The 20,567-nt window shown below is 41.5% G+C and overlaps 1 protein-coding gene across 1 annotated transcript in view; it reads left to right on the top strand.

The window, feature by feature from the left end:
- The window catches only part of LOC129431122 (cation channel sperm-associated protein subunit gamma 1-like), a 325,761-nt gene that overhangs the window by 249,244 nt on the left and 55,950 nt on the right, over positions 1-20,567 (top strand). The window lies entirely within an intron of this gene.

Genomic DNA, 20,567 nt, shown 5'->3' with positions numbered 1-20,567 from the left:
AATGATGACAGAATTTTCACTTTTGGGTGAACTACCCCTTTAACATTTTTATACCCAGGGGCAGTGATGGAGTACTCGAGTCCTGAGCCGTTTCTCAATACCAAGTATGCCAAGTTCGGACTTGTGTCCTTCCTAGTTCGGACTTGCAAGTTTAGACTCGGAAGAACGAACTTCTGACGCGAAATGCATTCTGGGAAACTTCGCTGTCATAAGTCCACACAAGTCTCCTCTGATGCATCCTCGATAAAATGGGCGGATCAAGAACACATCCGGGGATTTTATGTGAACTTGGGCTTGATGCGAACTTTTGCCCTGTCCCAAATGGCACACTCCGGACTTGTGGTCCTCCTCAGAGTCCACACTTTGATGACATCACGTAGTCCAGACTTTAGGGACCCTTGATGCGAGTCCACGTGGGTGCACCGGAGTCGTATTTTGGGACAGACTCGAGCATCACACCGGAAATAGGTAGAGAAGTTCCCCGTCAGTGTGAACTCCTCCCTTCCATCGTCTGATTGGTCTGATTGCCCTTTCGCAAGGACTTCTGGGTTGGTAAAGTGCGCGAAGCCTGCTGCAGTGCGGGCTTTGCTGAAGATAAAAAAACACTTCAAAGCATAAAAATGACAGATGGGACACCCTACGGACTCGTAGACTAAGCGAGAACGCGCAATTTAAGGCCACGAGACCGAAAGTCCACATGAAGTGCGCCATTTGGGACAGGGCCTTTGAATTGGAACAGTACTTGGGCCGCGACTGATGACGTTTCACTAGTCCACAAGAACGCAAGTACAGACAAGAACGCATATTGAGAAACGGCTCTGGACTCGGACTCGAGTTCGACTCGAGTCACTATTCTTTGGACTCGAGACCGACTCGAGAATCCATTCTCTGGACTTGTGACTCGACTTGGACTCGCGGATTGATGACTCGTACTTGGACTCGGGGATATATACAATCGGACTTGAGCATTCATCACTTTGTTTTTGATGTTATAAAAAATTATATAAGGTGTTACACTTTTCCTGTTTCGTGCCCAAGACCGGTCGCGATCTCCCTTCACAGACACTGCTACCTCTCGCTCTCTTTGCTTGACAACACACTCACTGATGTCACTCACTTTTACGCTCGTGCAATGCATGATGCATGATTCGCGGGCTAAATGTTCACATTTGTAAAATGCAGAAAGACGTGCCCCGGATCGTGAAGTTCGCCTACGCGAATTTTGCTTCTAATGCTGGAAAGAGCAGCGCTAAATGTTATGTGTGTATAATCGCACAATTGAGGAAAAGACTGGGACAACCTCAAACTTTAACAGACACGGATGCACCCAGAAAAGTAAGTAAAATGCTTTCCATTGCCTAACGTTAGCTTTTTAAAAAAAAAAATTACTGACTTGCATATATAGCAAACAGAAGAAGCTAAGGTTAATGAATGTCTGGTTCAGATTACAGCATTTTTTGTCTGTTGATAACTTAAAGGTCACATATTTTTAGGCTTTCTAGAGTTTTATTTTAGGTTATGATGTCCTTAAGAATATATATTTGCTGTTTAAGTACCAAAAACAATCTCTATATATTTTTTACAGCTCCTCTTTCAGGAGCTCTGCTAAAAACAGGTAGTTTTGGCATGTAATAAGTAATATTCATAAGCCTCTCTTTTGATAGGCCTGTTATTTTATGAGTGAAATACGCAGTTGAAATAAAGTTACCCATGGAATTACACTAAGTGTTAGTTTCTGGACACTAAATGTTAGGTTAGTAAACCAATAGACACAGAGACTAAGAGATTTTAACCTTACCATGTTTAACTCAATAAACAAACAGACACCAAAAGGGCTTGTGTCTGTAACCTAAGAATACAAACTGATTTCCAACAGATATTCTATCAAAACCGGTGGCTACCAAAGACTTTAACGTTACAAAACAACACTTTAGCATCTAATTAGCAAACACGTTATCGTTGCATAACTGTTTACAATATATCATTTCAGTTTTCTTTGGCTCCATAATGTAATTTAAAAGTTAGGACTGCTGATAATTCGCATGCGATCGTCTCGTGCATCTCTTCAGTAAAGCCGGTTCATTGATTAGTAAGTTAGTAAATCACCATCAGCTGCTTTCAGAAGCAACAACCGGCAGCCGGTTCTGAGAGCAGGTGATGCTGCTTTACTACTAACGACGAGATTCGCGTGACAATCGCGTGCAAGTCATCGTGCAGCCCTGCTTAATATGTGTTTACTTACGGGCTGTGGATTTAAGGTTGGATCCAACAAAGTAAGTACTGCAACATCTTTGATGAGTAGATTCCTGGACAAACCAGCATTGAACTGCCACACCGAAGCAGTCACTTGTGAAATGTTTAGATCAGACGGCTAAAGTTGATCTAATTGTTGAGGAATTTCTAATTAAATGAATATTAGCCATTGTTCTCGCATATTAATGTTTTCAGAGGCCTTTGCAATGATTTAGTTTCCTGACATCCATCAATTGAACAGCATTTTCTCACGTGGTGTGATATAACTTCGGAGTTTAGCAACAAGGGGGTGGGGCAGTGGACGATGGACAGTGCTCGGGGTGGAGACTGAAGGCGGCGACTGTCTCACGGTGACGTAGCAAATTCACGGAAGTACAAACGAACTGTTTTAACTCACAGCTACTTCAAGCAGGCTGTGTGAATTTGACTCTTAAATGACTGTTTTGAAACTTATATGGTACTTACACAGCCACTAGACCTCAATTATCATGAAAAACGCCACAAAATTTCTGTTTTTACTATATGTGACCTTTAAAAAGAGTAACTAAACCCTTATCCAAGTTTTAGTTACTGATCTGTAAGAATGATGGTTTATTAGTGCTTTTCATTGATTTTGATGTACGTTTTTTGACATTTGGATATAAAATGTTTCAATACTGCAATATATGGTGTAAAGTGCTGCCCTCTTCAGGTTGAACGGTGGCTACTGCAGTTGAATTTTCCTACATCCAATAGGAAAATTCAACTGCAGTAGCCACAGTCTAATTATTCAGCCAAGCTTATTTTGTACTTTAAGAAATGAACAGCTTTTATGGGTTTTAAGACCCAGATATGTGCTCAGAGTTCGCCCATAAAATGCCCAGTGGTCCCACAATTTTCCCTCAGTATGCCCACACTTTGTCCATTGTGCCCACATTTTTCCCACGTATTTGTATTTAAATACATTTTTCCACACAGCATTTTGTATTTGTGATATCTGTTAATTTGTGATAGTACTTTGTATTTGAATTTTAAAACAATTCCATATATGCGTGTATGCCTATCTCAGCTCACATGCATGTAAAAGGCAGTTTCTGGTATAAATAGCAGAACACAAAAGTGGGACAACAAGGATAACTGATCATGAAGGTAAGAACCTTAACCGTGCCAGGTGAGGGATATATTATGGCTGAAAAAAACAATAAACCAATAGATGAAATATTCATGTCATATGTGTATTTGACATATAAATTCTCATTGCCTTTCTGTTAGCTGTCCTATTTTGAGATGCGTACGTATTAGCCTAATAATAATAATAGTATAATGTATTATATAATATTAATTCTTAAAATGAGGATAAACCCTTGGAAAGACATAAGAAATAATATAGAAATTTAGCCCTTATATAGACCTCTTTTCAACGACCATGAAAAGACAAATTTTAACCTTTCACTTTTCAACCAAATTAAGCCTTTTTCTAGACGTCGATTTATAGGCATCTTTTCAACGGCATGAAAAACACGTCTTTTCACCTTTCACTTTTCAACCAGAATTTCACGTCATTAAGACGTCTGGAGAAGTCGTCGTTTCAACGTCTTTTCATCCAGATTTTGCTGGGTGGGTACAGTCTCTCTAGACTATTCATAAGTATTAATCATGTTGGTACAATAATGCTGATATTTGTAAATAAACATAGGTATGTCATAGACGTCCAAATGACGTCCAAAGAATCACCCAGTTCAAACGTCAAATGTTGCCCGGAAATATGACGTCCAAATGACGTCCAAAAAATTACCCAGTTCAAACGTCAAATGTTGCCGTAAATATGACGTCCTAATGAAGTCCAAAAAATTACCCAGTTCAAACGTCAAATGTTGCCCGTAAATATGACGTCCAAGTAGGGTCATGGCACCATCCACTAGACGAGGGGCGGGGGGATTAGGGGCAGACACAGGAGGGTTATAGCGAGCAAACATCACAGGTTTAACCTTGGATACATGAAAAACAGGGTGAACCTGACCAAGAGAAAGAGGTAACTTAAGCTTTACCGTCACCGGATTAATGACCTTAGAAATGCTGTATGGCCCAATGAATCGCGGAGCCAGCTTACGAGAAGGCTCACGGAGAGACAGATCATTGGTAGAAAGCCATACCCTTTGACCACAAACGTAACGGGGTGGAGGTCGCCGATGACGGTCAGCCGCAGCCTTGGTTCGTCTGGAATTAGATAATAGCAGTGTCTTAGCTCTCCTCCAAGTGCGTCTGGTTGATAACCGTTGGAAAGCTCAAACGGGGACAAATTGGTAGACGTAACGGGAAGAGAATTATGAGAATACTCAACCCACGGAAGCTGATCGCACCAGGAATTCAGATATTGTGACGACAGACAGCGGAGCGTTCTACCAAGATCCTGATTAGCCCGTTCGCATTGCCCATTGGTCTGCGGGTGATAACCAGAAGACAAGCTGGCCGTAGCACCAATTTGTCTACAAAACTCGTGCCAAAAACGAGAGATGAACTGAGGACTCCTATCTGACACTACATCAGTCGGAATACCATGTAACCGAAAGACGTGACTAATCAAAACCTGAGCCATCTCTTTAGCAGAAGGAAGTTTGGGCAGGGGAATAAAATGAACCGCCTTCGAAAAGCGATCCACCACAGTTAGAATAACAGTGTTACCATTAGATGCCGGTAAGCCGGTGACAAAATCAAGGGTTATATGAGACCAGGGGCGGGAGGGCACGGGCAAAGATTTAAGCAGACCAGCGGGTGGTAAATTAGATGCTTTATTACGAGCACAAACCAAACAGGCTAATACAAACTGTCTGACGTCTGTGGACATAGAAGGCCACCAAAAGCGCTGGCAGACGGCAGCCAACGTTCTCCGAATACCTGGATGGCCTAAAAACTTGGACTCGTGACCCCACCGGATGACATCGGAACGAAACCGCTCAGGAACCCATAGGCGACCCGCTTGGCACCCCTCCGGAACTTCCCCCTCCCGACCGGCCTCTCTCACCCGCTGTTCGATTCCCCATACGAGGGCGCCGACCACTCTCCCCTCCGGGAGAATGGTCTCCGTCCGCTCTGAATCAGACTTCTCGAACAGACGGGAGAGAGCATCAGGTTTTGTATTCTTCGAGCCAGGCCGGTACGAGAGAGTGAAGTTAAAACGATCAAAGAAGAGTGCCCAACGAGCCTGCCTAGATGTTAGTCTTCTGGCCGAACGGATGTACTCAAGATTCTTATGATCCGTCCAGACGAGAAAGGGCTCCGAGGTTCCCTCCAACCAGTGACGCCATTCACCCAAAGCAAGTCTAACCGCCAACAGCTCCTGATTCCCTATGTCGTAATTACGTTCTGCTGGGTTTAACCGGTGAGAGAAAAAAGCACACGGATGTACTTTCCCATCAATAGACGATCGCTGAGATAACATGGCGCCTACCCCGACATCAGATGCATCCACTTCCACTATAAATTGTTTAGCCGGATCGGGAATAGAGAGGACAGGCGCAGAGATGAACCGGGACTTTAACGCATCAAAGGCCTCCTGAGCCTCTCTATTCCAACGGAAGCATACGTTAGGTGAAGTGAGAGCGGTAAGAGGTTTAGCGATCTGACCAAAATTTCTGATGAAACGCCGATAAAAATTGGCGAACCCCAGAAATCGCTGAAGCTCTTTCCGAGTGTCGGGTACTGGCCAATCGGCAACCATCTTAACTTTAGCGGGATCGGGACGAATTTCTCTCTCGGCAATAACAAAACCCAGAAACGAAACCGACTTCCTGTGGAACTCGCACTTCTCCGCCTAAACGAAAAGTTGATTCTCTAAAAGCCGTTGTAAAACCATGCGAACATGCTGAGTGTGTATCTGCATGGAGGGAGAAAAGATGAGAATGTCATCGAGATACACAACGACAAATCTGTTAATCATGTCACCCAGCACTTCGTTGACCATGGTCTGAAAGACAGCCGGCGCGTTACAAAGACCGAACGGCAGAACGGAATATTCCCAGTGTCCCGAAGGTGTATTAAAGGCTGTCTTCCACTCATCGCCCTATGTAATACGTACCAAGTGATAAGTGTTGCGCAGATCTAGCTTGGTAAATACGCGCGCTCCCTGTAACAACTCGAATGCTGATGACATTAATGGCAAGGGGTACTTATTCATAACAGTAATGTTATTCAGCCCTCGATAATCAATGCACGGACGAAGAGACCCGTCTTTCTTTTTAACAAAGAAAAATCCAGCACCGGCTGGAGACGAGGAGCGGCGAATGAGACCGGCTTTAAGAGCGTCATTAATATATTTGTCCATAGCCTCTCTTTCTGGTTTAGATAGGGAAAATATACGACCCTTAGGCGGAGAAGTGTTGGGAAGAAGTTTGATTTCCCAATCATACGACCGATGAGGAGGCAGAGAAGTGGCCCGGGATTTACTGAAAACCTGATGCAGATCCGAATACTCCGCCAGGACCCCTGAGAGATCGACAGCCGGAACCTGCGAAACAACAAGAGACAGGAGAAGGAGCAGGACCAAGACAAGAAACATAACACGAAGACTTCCATGATAACACAACATTGTTCTGCCAATCAACGTGAGGATTATGTTTGGATAACCAGTCATGGCCTAAAATGACTGGTGACTGTGAATCCTCTTAAATGTAAAATTAAATTTCCTCACGATGATTGCCAGAAACAAACAAACTCACAGGGGGTGTGCGGTGCGTGATCACAGCCATATGCTGACCCTTCAACGTCCAGGCAGACAAAGGAGAGGAAAGAGGGATAAATGGAATACCCCAGGACTTGGCCAACCCAGCATCCAAAAGACACGCATCCGCACCGGAATCCAGCAACGCCTGTGAATGGAAAGAATTAATAATAACGGGAAGAGTGGCACTGCATACGGGAGATTTAAATGACGATGTGCCCACCGAGACTCCCAAGTTCATCGGCGGGCGTGAGCCTTTTACCGGACATGTAGCCGCCAAGTGCCCTGGGTTGCCACAATACAAGCAGAGACCATTAGACAGACGACGACTTCTCTCACCAGCAGAGATACGAAACTTGCCCAGCTACATAGGCTCCTCGGTGGACATCTCCGAAGCGGTCTCCCCTGGTTCCGACATCAGATGGCGAAATGAACGATGCAGATCTCTCTGCCGATGGCGAGACTCAACCCTCAGGGCCAGATCGATGGCAGCCTCCAGTGACGTGGGTGGCTCCCTCAGTGCAATCTCGTCTTGAATCGCTGGTGTGAGACCCTCGAGGAATAGAGCTCTTAACGCAGCATCGTTTCAGTTGCAGCAAATAGCGAGTGTCTTAAAACTGATGGCAAAGTCAGTAACAGAGTCATTACGTTGCCGTAATCTCACCAATTCAGCCGCCGCCATATCTCCCTTGAGTGAGCGATCAAATAATTTCAACATCTCCTCCTCTAGAGCCTCGAATGATAACGTAAATGGAGCCTTAGCCCCCCAAGCAGCCATACCCCAGTCTCTCGCTCTTCCCGTGAGTAACATCAGAATATAAGCCACCTTGGAAGTGGATGAAGAAAAGCGACAGGGTTGGAGCACAAAGACGAGAGAGCACTGTTGCAAAAAGGATCGGCAGGTGTTGGGATCGCCGTTGTAGGTAGGAGGTGTTGCCGTGTGTGGCTCCCGTTCAGTCGAAACGACTCCTCCGGATGTACGTAGCTGGAGGTTCACTGTGAGGAACCACTTGGTCCAACCAATTACTAAACTCCTTTAGTTGCTCAGACAACATGTTGAAGTCTCTGGCCGCAGCAGTCAATAATAAAGAGTGTTGTTCAATGACCGCCCCCTGCTGGTGAAGGGCGGTCGGCACCTCCAGACTCTCCAAACTCGCTGACTCCATTGTTGGCGCGCTCATCTGTCAGGAAAAAACTTCGGAGTCAATTGCAAGTTAACAGAGTTTATTGAGAATAGAGAATTTGAGAGCTGGAGTGCAGTCAATGGTAAGATCCACACACGGCAAACACCCTCGACTCACTCTGGATGGAATCACTACAGTGGGAGTGAAGCACGCCCAGCAGTAGGAGAGAGTGAGTCGGCACTACAAGATAGTCCAGTACAGATCTGAAGAGAGAGAGAGAGACACCCACACTCTCAGACGGAGTAATCCACTGTGGAGTCCTGATGTAGATGAAGCCACCCGGAAGTAACTGGTATACCGCCTAATAACGAAGCGAACCAGCTGCTCCGAGAGACAAACACAGTCTATAGAGTCAATGTAATCCACAATGGTGAAAATAGTATAATCCACTCACGGGTGATGGTGCAAGCCGCTGGGAAACAGAGACAGCTGGTGTACCGCCTAATAACGAAGCGAACCAGCTGCTCCGAGAAACCAACAAAGTCAATATAAATCCAGTAATCCACAGGCGAGAGGTCCGGGCTAAGACGAGCCTCTGGATGCCGTAATCCAAACCTGGGGTAACTGGAAAAAGAAACAAGGAAACATCCGACAAGACAAGGCAGAGTAGCAGGACTGTGACCAAACAAATGAGCGCGCAACGAAAGACAGGACTACGTGCAATATAAAGGAAAATGTAAACGAGACACCACCGGTGAACAATTACCGAAACAAGAGGGCGGAGTTAGTGAACACACGAGGAACCGGCACCACAGGTAAACAAACAAACACACACACATACCCCACACACAGCCATCGATTACCCAGCAGTCATGACAGAGTTAAGGGTAATTTGGGGTTTCTTTGATTAAAACCAGGATCAGATGATTGTTGATCAAGGACGATCACATCTTACGTTGTGAAATCATAGCGACCCTATAATGAGGGGGGTGAAGCTTGGCCGTGGGGTGGGGCTTAGCTAGGGGACCCCCCATAAGCTTTGACATAATTCGAACACTGCTCATGAATGAATAAATGTAAAATATTTCCCATCCCTGTTGTCAGAAAGTTTCTTTGTTTAAAAGTTTTCAGTATCTTACAACCGTCTGTTCTTACAAATTGCCAGGTGCACATACAGTAGCTTTTAAATTCTAGATTTTCAACGTGATCTCAGACTTTTGGACCTCATTGTATATATAATCTCGAAGGCAACAAACCAGTCAGATGCACTGTATACATGTGAACCTAGCCAACCAATAATGGAAGTAATGAATCAACCATCCTTACACAGCAAAAATATGATGGAAGATTTAACACCATGGGTGTTAAAATTAACACTGCCCGGGTGAACATACAGGTCCATCTTTGATAGTGTTCAGTCAACACTTACCAAAGTGTTGCTTAAACACTGTTAAAGTGTCCATTTTTAACACTCTCTGTGTTGATTAACAAACACTCAGTAGTGTAAACGTTCAACACTCTATGGTGTAAATCATTTTCATGTTAAAATCCCAATGCAGATAAAAACTAAAAGTTTTATACTATATATTTTTCAAAATAAATACAAAAAATAAACAGTGACTACAAACATCAAATTGAATTTATTAAATTCAATTACAAGAGTCTGCAACAATTCAACAATAAACATGTGGGAAACATACAATTCAATAAAATATTCCTTTTAAATCTTCAGTTTACACTTCAATAATACACTTTACTCGAAAAATACATAAAATCAACATACAATTTAATAAAATATTTCTTAAATATTCAGTATCCACTGGAATAAAATTTTACATAAATAATAATTCAACATGTAATCCATGAAATCATCTCAATGTCACTATGGTTTGTAAATATACACTCAGTCAAATTAAATGTAACATTAAATATTCAATTCAATTTTATTTATATAGTGCTTTTCACAATTGCTAATTGTTTCAAAGCAGCTTTACATTAATAGATGTAGAAAAAGCATAGAAAAGCGAGCAGTAATAATGTAACGTATACAGTAAAGTAGTAGGTTAAGCCAAAGGTGGTGGACTCTCCAGGGGATGAAAAAAAAACCCTCCTGGCTAGTCCAGGGGGAAAACACCTAGAAGGGAAAAAACCCTTGAGAGAGATACATATTTATGTAAATACTATCGGGGTATGTGAACAGGTAAGCAAATTAAACTGGTTCCACTGGTGGTTGCTGGTCAGGCATCGGCTGGGCATCTCGTAGAAGGACGGTCAGTAGATCAGTGGTGTGATGACCTTCACAGCAGCAGGAACTGGGTCTGTTTGTCTCATTGTCCTCGGGGTCGAGGACGAGACAGGGAGAGAGAAACAGAATCCTATTAGTGTAGGGGCTGTTCACATGTAATGCAAGTGTCATAAATTATAGTGGTTTAAGTCAGCTCGGTTTAAATTTTTTTTTTTTTTTACATACTTTCTTGTGTCTTTGTACTGTGTTCTTGCCCTTACTGTGCAACATGTGAAAGGTTAACAAACTTTGCTTTTACCAGAAATAAAAATGACACATAAAAAACAAAAATACATCAGAGTATAAAGATTCAAATCAGGCCAACCCACTCACCAATGTCTGTCTTGCACTTTTAAACTTGACAAATGTGTCAGTTGATTGGATAACAGATAAAACTTGCTCATTGTTTTACCAAATTATTACATTTAGCACAATGAAAACAAACACGTTAACTTACATCTCTGCTGTCCTCCATTAAAGAATTAAGCCGCTTTGCTTTCAGCCATGGTGGTGTCCTATGAATTTGAGGGTCAAAATAAACATTACCAAGGCAGTCTTGTAATTCACTAAAAGTTAAACCATATTTTAAAATGTAACTCAGCTTTACCTGTAAAATTGTTCAGACCTCAAGACTTATCGCCAGCATCTGACGTAACTTAGAAAGCTTGCAGAGTTTACCTGAGGTAAAAACACAGACAGTTAACTTAATATCAACTAACATGTATGCTACAATTTATCTATACTTCGTGTTTTTATGTTAAAAGATATTTACTTAACGTTGATATTTTTTGTTAAATAAGAAATATGCATACTCCTCTTTAATAGTGAAATGTGCAGTGCAAATGCTCCAGTAAATTAATTTTCTCACAAACGGTTTAATATAAGGTAAATATAAGTTGTTTATGATAATATACAAGTTAACAAGTAAATCACAAGTTGATAGTGTATATATACCTTGGAACATATTCCGTTGTGTGCAGACAAATCCATAAAGATGACTATGGGCGGGAAAGTTGAAAAGCATTGCACATGCGTAGATTTGGATGCGTTTCAGTCAGGTCCCTTGTACGGAGGTCGCATTTGTAGGATGCATACGTCATAAAGACTTAATTCAGAATATTAACAATTCTAAAGTTGACTATTATTTTAAGTTAATAGTAAATTGATGTAATATGCTTATGATTTACGAATGTAATGCTCAGTTAACTTAAACAAACCAGGCTTGATGACGTATGCAGCCTGCATATGCGACCTCCAGAGGCTGCATTGAGAAACGGTGTTTGTACTGTTCCATCACCGAAAATCACGTGACCCTACGCTCCCGCTTACTTACAAGCCGAATCAATAGACGTATAGCCCAGTGGCGAAGCCAGAAATGTTCAAGTGGGTGGGCCTTTATAAAACAGGGTGGGCAAAGCATAGAATGTACATAAATTGGGAGTGTTTACGCCCATAGCCTGCGTATATTTTTTTCCCAATGTAAGCGCGGCTTTTTTCAAAACAGCCAGCAGCTGTCCATTTTTTCTGCGCTGTGGTCTAAAAATATTCAACTCTGGATGAAAAGCTCAGCTTGTCAATGTAAGTTCTCACACGGCCGTCCAATCACAGTGGATGAAAGGGCGGGACTAATATCACAACAACCAACCGGCTCACAGCTCAAGTATCACAGCAACCAAAGCGCTTGGCTGAAAAAACAGCTGGCATTTGGCGTCCTCCAGGCGTTTTCAGCCGCATTTAAAAGCTTTGGTGCACGCTACCTAAGCCAAGTTACCTTGATGCCATGCAGGCAGTACAATGTTTCAAGGGGAAAATTATAAAACAACTAAAAAACCAACCAGCTTGTCTACAGTATATGGGCAGGTGGCTGTGCCTGTTTTATACAGTCTATGAGCAGTGCCCCACCAAATTAATCCACTTGAAAACACAGAACTCAATATAAACTGAATAAGTAACGGAATTAGTTTTTACGTTATTTACGTTGCATGAACATAGATCCGAACAATATGTCATTCCTTCTCAGCAAAATGCATGACGTGAAAGCGTCATAGGCTACGACAGATTCAACATAGTGATTTTACTAAAGAACTCGTTCGAAAGATTGTTATTTAATGAGAAAATGGCCATCAAACAACATGGCGCAATACAAAATTGCATGTGTTGCCATTTAAGTGTAAATATTCCAACAACATTAAATCATACAGCCTATGACAAGATCACAGTCTACCCCCCCTAAATAGTTGATTGGAGTAATACTCCTGACTATAAACTGTAAATAATAATGACACCACTATAAACATTAAGAAAATGTCTAAACTCACCATTACATGTCCTGTATTAGTCTGAGACGGGGCTTCTGGTTCATAATAACAAAGTCCAATATCTTTGATCATAATATGTCCCTTCGCGCAAAGAAAAGCAGAAATACATTTCTCAGACGAGCATTTATCATCGATGACTGTAACGTAATATGTTTTTGGTAGCACTTTATTTTACAGTACGTGTACTTACCTTGTACATATATGGTAAATAAGTTGTACTTACCGACAAATATGTGGTACTTACTTTTAGGTATCTACATGGTAATTAACTGGTATCATTACTGTACTTACCAGTAGTACATACTTGGTAGTTATTATGTAACTCTAGATACGTACTGGGTAATAACATATACATACTTATAGTGTAGGTATACTGTAACTAACGAGAAACATTACTGTACTTACAAATAAATGTACAATTTAAGTATTTAGTATTTACAGGCAAGTTAGGGTTGATAAGTGTGTACTAGTGAATGTATCCAGTAGTTAATGCGTATGATAGTCAATGGTTGGGTTTGCCTCACAGTGACATGAATATGATGCTATATCTTAGGTGGTAGGTCATATGTAATAACTGTGTAAAAAGCAACACTTTATTTTACAGTCCTGTTTCTATGCAGTTACCATATACGTACTAGTGAATGTACCCAGTAGTTAATGCGTATGATAGTCAATGGTTGGGTTTGCCTCACAGTGACATGTATATGATGCTATATCTTAGGTGTTAGGTCCTATATAATAACTGTGTAAAAAGCAACACTTTATTTTACAGTCCTGTTTCCATGCAGTTACCATGAACGTACTAGTGAATGTACCCAGTAGTTAATGCATACGGTTATTTAATGCTTGGTTTAAAGGACAAAGATACTGAGTCTGAGTATCAAAATGGCACATCAGTCATGTTTGTTCTTAGTTATCATATACGTATGGTATAAGTATAACTTACACTTGCCTGCAGGTACCACACACTTATTGTGTATATACAATTTGTAAGTACAGTAGTGTTTCTAGTTAGTTACAGTATACATACACCATATGTGTCGGTCATTAACTTACACTGGCCTACAGGTACCACACACTTATCGTGTATGTACAATTTGTAAGTACAGTAGTGTTTGATATTAGTTATTGTATATATGCACTATACATTCCTGTCATTTACTCTAGCTTGCCTGTAAATACTAAATACTTATATTGTACATTTTATTTGTAAGTACAGTAATGTTTCTCGTTAGTTACAGTATACCTACACTATAAGTATGTATCTGTTATTACCCAGTACTTACCTAGAGTTACATAATAACTAAGTATGTACCACTGGTAAGTACAGTAATGATACCAGTTAATTACCATGTAGATACCTAAAAGTAAGTACCACACATTTGTCAGTAAGTACAACTTATTTACCATATATGTACAAGGTAAGTACACGTACTGTAAAATAAAGTGCAACCATGTTTTTTATACAATATGTGGTGGAGAACAGTCTTTCAACACAGCATGAAGTCATTAACAAAGTAATACGTGCTCGTTTCATTTTGTTGACGTTTGAAAAGATGTCCTCAGTAATCCAACATTACCATGAGTGATGTAATAGTCTCTGTCTTCAAAAGAAAACAGACATAAGCAGATGTCATCGTGGAAAGGCTGTTAAACTCAATGATTTGAGACTCGCTGTTTTTAAATTCAGTTCAATCGCGCGGAGGTGGAACTAACAATGACTGACGAATCATATTCAACGTTTCATGTTGACAAGCGTGTGCACCTATAGGGTAAAAGAAAACTGCGAAACTGACTGAACATGCAAACTTGCACTTAAATTTTATATTTTAATTATATTTATAATTGTATTACATATATGAAATTATAGTGTGATAAGACGTATATTCGTAGTACTAGTATTTATTTTTGTTAAATTATTTACACATTTGTCTGGAAAATGGCCTTCTGATTGGGTGGGCCACAACTCAAAGTGGGCGGGCCCAGGCCCGGCCAGGCCCACCCGTAGCTTCGCCACTGGTATAGCCTAATAACTGCTTCTCAATATTAGTTTATGTAAAACTAAATTTTGTTTTAAGTCTAGTTTAGTCGAGAATATGGTTGTGTAAACTTCATATCTAAGGTCAGTTAGTAAAGATAGCGCTTATTTAAAAGTATGCTCAGACGATGTTGATGTGAGTTCCAAGTTCGACCAGCAGGGGACAGCGCTCATGTATCCCACGGAGGGCGCCCATTTCTCGGCCACTCCTATGATATTTCCGCTGTCTTAGTGTTGTTACATTTCTCCCTATGGTAAGTCCAGGGGGAGGAAGAGCAACAATATTTAAAAGATAAACCAATTGAAGAAGCAAAGTTAAATGTTAAATGAGCAACATTGAATTGTCCTCTCTCCAAAGAGATTAAAGACCAGACACTATTCTGGACTTACTAAAGACCTAAATGCACATTCAACCCACTGGTTACTGGGAAGTCTCTGTTCTGCTGGGCTAACTGGTTGGAAGTGGTCTGCTCACGGATATCCTTTTTTGCAGACTGAAGACTAGGGATGGCTGACGCGAAACAGTCGTTCCGAAGCTTTGCGAGATCCCGAAGCGCAGATTGGTCGAAACGCTGATCCGAAACGTGATTCAAAACACCCATGTCACGTGACTATGACCAAACGAAGCCTCGAAGTGTTTCACTAAAGTGTTTCATCAGGTGTGGTCTGCCGAATCAGCGTTTGATTGGCACGGTCGGGAACAGACAACACAATCGCACATCTCTATAAAAGTGAAATAAACGCATATTGACCTTGTGGGTTTTGTGAGAGGAGTTTTTCAAAGGCTGGACAAATTATCTGTAAAAAAAGAAGTAGGCTAGGTCCTTCCACACACAGCAGATATATTTATATGTGACATGGTGGCTTGATATATTTTATTAATTTCTTATTGTTTATGTGGTATTTATCTCAATTCAATTTATTTATTAAATAGACCAGCTTACAGTTATTGACAATGATGAGCCTAAAAGCTCATGTAGTTGCCAAACAGATGTTAAAACAACAACAAAAAATATGTAACTTCATTGTGACGACGGTAATAGTAATGCGTTTCCCGGGGTTCGATCCAAAGAGTTATTGTATGAGAGTCGACGACACTATCCACTCTCCCACCCGATCACTTGTGTCAATCAATCAACATGTGGGATACAATTTGTCAACGATCGTCTAACGTCTAAAACCTTGTCAAAGCTGCGCTATGGCTATACGTGCAAATGACCACTAGGTGTCACTGAGGAGGTGGTTTCGAACTATGTTTCAAAGCCTCGACACACTTGATTCAACTGTTTCAGTGTTTCACGAAGCCTCGCTCTGCCCATCACTACTGAAGACCAAGCCTTTTTATCCTCCAGGCACTGAGTTCTGATTGGGCACACCTGCCACCACTCACTCAATTAATCAGGCACATCTGCTGCTACTCACTCATGTAACTGAAACATAAGGGGAAAAATACTAATAGCTGTGAACACAAAAGAAACTAACACACCCCAAACCATAAACATATCTTAAGGTCATAACACCCCCTCCCTTAAGATCAAAACCATAGGTTTTGTAAACAGGAACCATCATCATTAACAAATACACCATATATTTCCTAACACAGTTATAATCAACAATGGTATATCACTTGTGTTTTACTTATAACAAGTTAAGATAAATCTCACCCACGAGACAGAGCATCGGCAACCACGTTTTCAGACCCTTTTTTGTGTTGGATATTGAGTTGAAATCCCTGGACCATTAAAGCCCAACGCATCAGACGCTGGTTGTGATTGTACATCTGATTCAGGAAAACTAACGGATTGTGATCAGTATACACGGTCACAGGAGATGGGCTGGAACACAAATAAACCTCAAAGTGCTGTAATGCTACAAACAATACAAATGGCACCCCTTCGTCCCAGTTCTTCCCTGTCTAATAGCAGTATTTCTTTAGCATCGACTTCAAGGTTTGGTGCCAGCGCTCTAATGCTCCTTGTGATTCTGGATGATAAGCACTGGCTACAGAATGTGATACTCCTAAAGACTGCAGGGATTGTTTGAAGGCTCTAGACATGAAGTTGGTTCCCTGATCAGTTTGAATAATCTTGGGAAAACCAAATGTAGTAAAGAATTTAGTTAATGCTTTCGTGATAGCTGGTGCTGTTATTTTCCTAAGAGGAATTGCCTCTGGAAAACAAGTCTACATACACATAACAGTCAGTAAGAATTGGTTACCAGCTTTTGTTCTTGGCAATGGACCCACACAGTCCACCAGAACATGCTCAAATGGCTCACCAACTGCAGGAATCGGTCGCAGTGGAGCTGGATGCACAACTTGATTGGGTTTCCCCACTAACTGACATACACTACATGCGTTACAGAATTGAGTTACCTGAGATTTTATTCCAGGCCAGAAGAAGTGTTTAAGGACACGTCCATAGGTTTTTGTGATACCTAAATGACCAGACCACGGGTGTCCATGAGCTAATCCTAGCACATGCTTACGCCAACTAACCGGAACTACTATCTGGTACACTGTATCGAAACCCTCACCTGTCTCATCCGTTGCTGCACTTGCATGCGGAGCCCACTTTCGCATCAATACTCAGTTTTCTACAAAAAAACACTGACCTTTTCTACACTCATTTAAGTCAGCAACAACTGCAGCAAAACATTTTTCCAGTGAAGGGTCACTTTTCTGTGCACCAATGAGTCCCTCACGTGTTAACGGCAGTGGTACTTCAGGAGTGGCAAGAATTTCCGGAACTATTTCATAGACCTCTGTCGCCTCTCCATAATCAATCATCCTGTCCTCAGAAAAAACACAAGGAAACAGAGTCAGACAGAGTTACCTCCTGATTTTTTTTCTGACTGAACAGAGTTCTGGATATTTTTTAACCAATTCATCTGGCTCACTCTCAGAAATGGTTACATTAACAACTTCATGTTCAGGATACACTTTACCTCCCGCAATGTCATTACCCATGATGAATTGTACTCCATCAACAGGAAAACAGGATCTTACAGCTACAGGGAACCAACCAGAAACCAGTTTAGATTGGACATGAATGCGATGAAGTGGGGCTGGCACATAACACATACCAATACCTCGGACAACTGTACTGACATCACAGGCTGTCTTAGCTAGGGCTGCACGTTTTTAAGTTTTTAATTAACCGTTAACCGACACCTTTAGCTGTTAATACTCGGTTAACCATATTATGCGCAAGGCAACCCAGAGATACAGACACACGAGAAAGGGGTAGTTATTAATTTTTAACACCTTTAATAACTGGTTGGACCACATTTAAAACAAAATTAATTTATAGAAATAAAACGCAGTGGTAAGGACAGAGCAGCTTAAGTATGTCACTGACTTTTGCGTTCGCGGGGAAGGTAGGCTGGGCGAAGGTAATCGCAGGCTCCGCGGCCGCCTCTCTATGATGCCCGGGTGTTGGCTGGGTTTGCCGCGATAGTCGGTGAAACGGTGATTGCTGGTGCTTCAGCCTCTCACCGGTTAGATCACTTGCCCACCCCGACACCGTCTTTCACCGTCGTTTTGATATTTTCTTGTAATTAAATCATTTAGCTTCGTTAGAGAGAGCAAACACTTATAACTGAATGTGTCTGCTGCATGAATTCACAGCGGAGCTGAATGCGCGTCACGTCATCAAGCAGCAGGTGTCAGATTTCATTTATTTCTGTCAGAGTTTGCGAGGCGAGCTGAATGACCAGACGATAGCAGAAGCCGCGTGCTTACTCGTTTTTGTTATAATGCACATATATGATGTTTAATATAAGCGAGATAGTTTTGTTGTATTTTTATCAAGAAAAATAATAAACCCATCCTTCAAGCAGCGCTTTATAGAGGAGTAGCCGGTTGCACTGCTTGGAACTGGCGAGTTCTGCGAGAATTACCTGCGCACATTGACTCAAACACTTAATTAAACCAGCTGTTTTTTCATAAGCACGCAAATTCATACGCGATTTAATACAGCTTACGCAAGCGCTGCATTTAAACAATTGCGTAATTCAAAAGTGAAAGTAAAATGCGCACGTCTGCATGCATTAACCGGTGGGAAAATTCTGTCACCGCAGCAACCATAGGTTGTACATGAAGTATATAAGCACTGCATTGCAATACTTGCATTTTGCCCTTTCATTCTCGATTTTAAAGTGCTCCCACGCTGTGCTTTTCTTTGCCCGCTTCATATTAGAAAACTGCTACTACTTGTGGACATTACAAATGTCTGGGAGCGCTTTGGCGGTCTCTGGTGGTGCAAAAATGTATTACAACTAAATTCAATGCACGCCATTGATGACACTTAACCGAGCAAAATGTTTCACTCGGTTAAAGAATTTTTAACGGTTAATCGGTTAATCGGTTAACCATGGACACCCCTAGTCTTAGCATCTAAAGGCAAGACACTAGAAAGAATAAAAGACCGAGACCCACCAGTGTCACGTAGTATAGTGACCTGCCGCTGATCTTCAACCTGACCTGTGAGTGATACAGAACCAGGAGGGATGAATGGTTTAAAACATTCATCTGGTTCTTGTAAAGGGGTAGGCTCACTTCCAGAAGGGACAGTTTTAATTAATCCCACTCCCTTCGGCTGCTTGATAACTGAACCTTGCTGCTTTTGTTTCATAGTTATACAATCTGCTATGAGGTGACCAGCATTATGACAAAAAAACACAGTCTATCTGTTTTTGCCCTTGACGTAGAGTTAGTTAAACTATCTCTAGGTACATGCCTGTCACTAGACTTCTTGCTAGCACTAAGATTTGGGCAAGAGACTGAGGAAGAAATCGATTTACTGAAGACACCCTTGTGCGTTAAAGCAAACTCATCAGCTAACATAGCCGCTTGCAGTAAGGTAGCCACTTTCTGTTCATTCAAGTAAACGACAATCCTCTCAGGCACACAGTTTTTAAATTCTTCCAACAACATCAACTCCCGTAAGGAGGAAAAGTCTTCAACTTTACAGGCCGCACACCAACGTTCAAACAAAGTTACCTTTTCCCTAGCAAAGTCTGCGTATGTCTGGCTAACAGCTTTACTAAGGCCCCTGAACCGCTGTCTGTAGGCTTCAGGCACCAGCTCATAGACCCGCAAAACTGCGCTTTTAACTTTATCAAAGCACAAACTGTCTTCCACTGATAATACAGCACAAGCCTCCTGAGCCTTGCCAGTCAACTTGCACTGAAGCAAAATGGCCCAAACATCTTTTGGCCAATGAAGAGCTACTGCAATTCGTTCAAATGCGCTAAAATAGCCTTCTACTTCTGATTCTCTAAACGTAGGCACCAATGCTATGTTTTTACTCACATCAAAAGTAGTGTTGGATGACGACCGAATCTCAGGGGAAACTGAGCCAGGCTGGGCCATAGCTTGTAACTCAAGCCCACGCATCTTAACTCTTTCCCCGCCATTAACGAGTTATCTCTCAATCTGCAATATCGCTATTATCCATCAGGTGGCGCTATTCCGCAACTTATAAAATAAGGAAGTATTGACCTAGGGCAAACAGCTGTATGTCCGTGTATGTTTTAAAGATCGCTCTGCATCTGATCTCTATCAAAAGTCACAAAAATTGAATTATCTCAGCTTTTTGCTCAAAATTTGGTGTTTTTGATGAAACCTACACATATTTGAGAGGTGATAAAAACAGAACACATGAAGGTAGGATGAAACTGATTTTTTTTGTTTGAAAGCAGAGGGTCTGTTCTTTTATTTCATATATTGTATGTTTATATATATAAAAAGGAGCATTTTCTGGAAGGCATTAAACTTTTGTGAAAATCATGAAAATTGCTGGCGGTGAAAGAGTTAACAGCTGTTTCTGCCTCCAATCGTTTCAACTCTAAC

This window comes from Misgurnus anguillicaudatus, chromosome 13, assembly GCF_027580225.2.
Source record: "Misgurnus anguillicaudatus chromosome 13, ASM2758022v2, whole genome shotgun sequence".
In the NCBI taxonomy this organism is placed as follows: Eukaryota; Metazoa; Chordata; class Actinopteri; order Cypriniformes; family Cobitidae; genus Misgurnus; species Misgurnus anguillicaudatus.
This window is presented reverse-complemented; position numbering and strand designations above follow the sequence as displayed.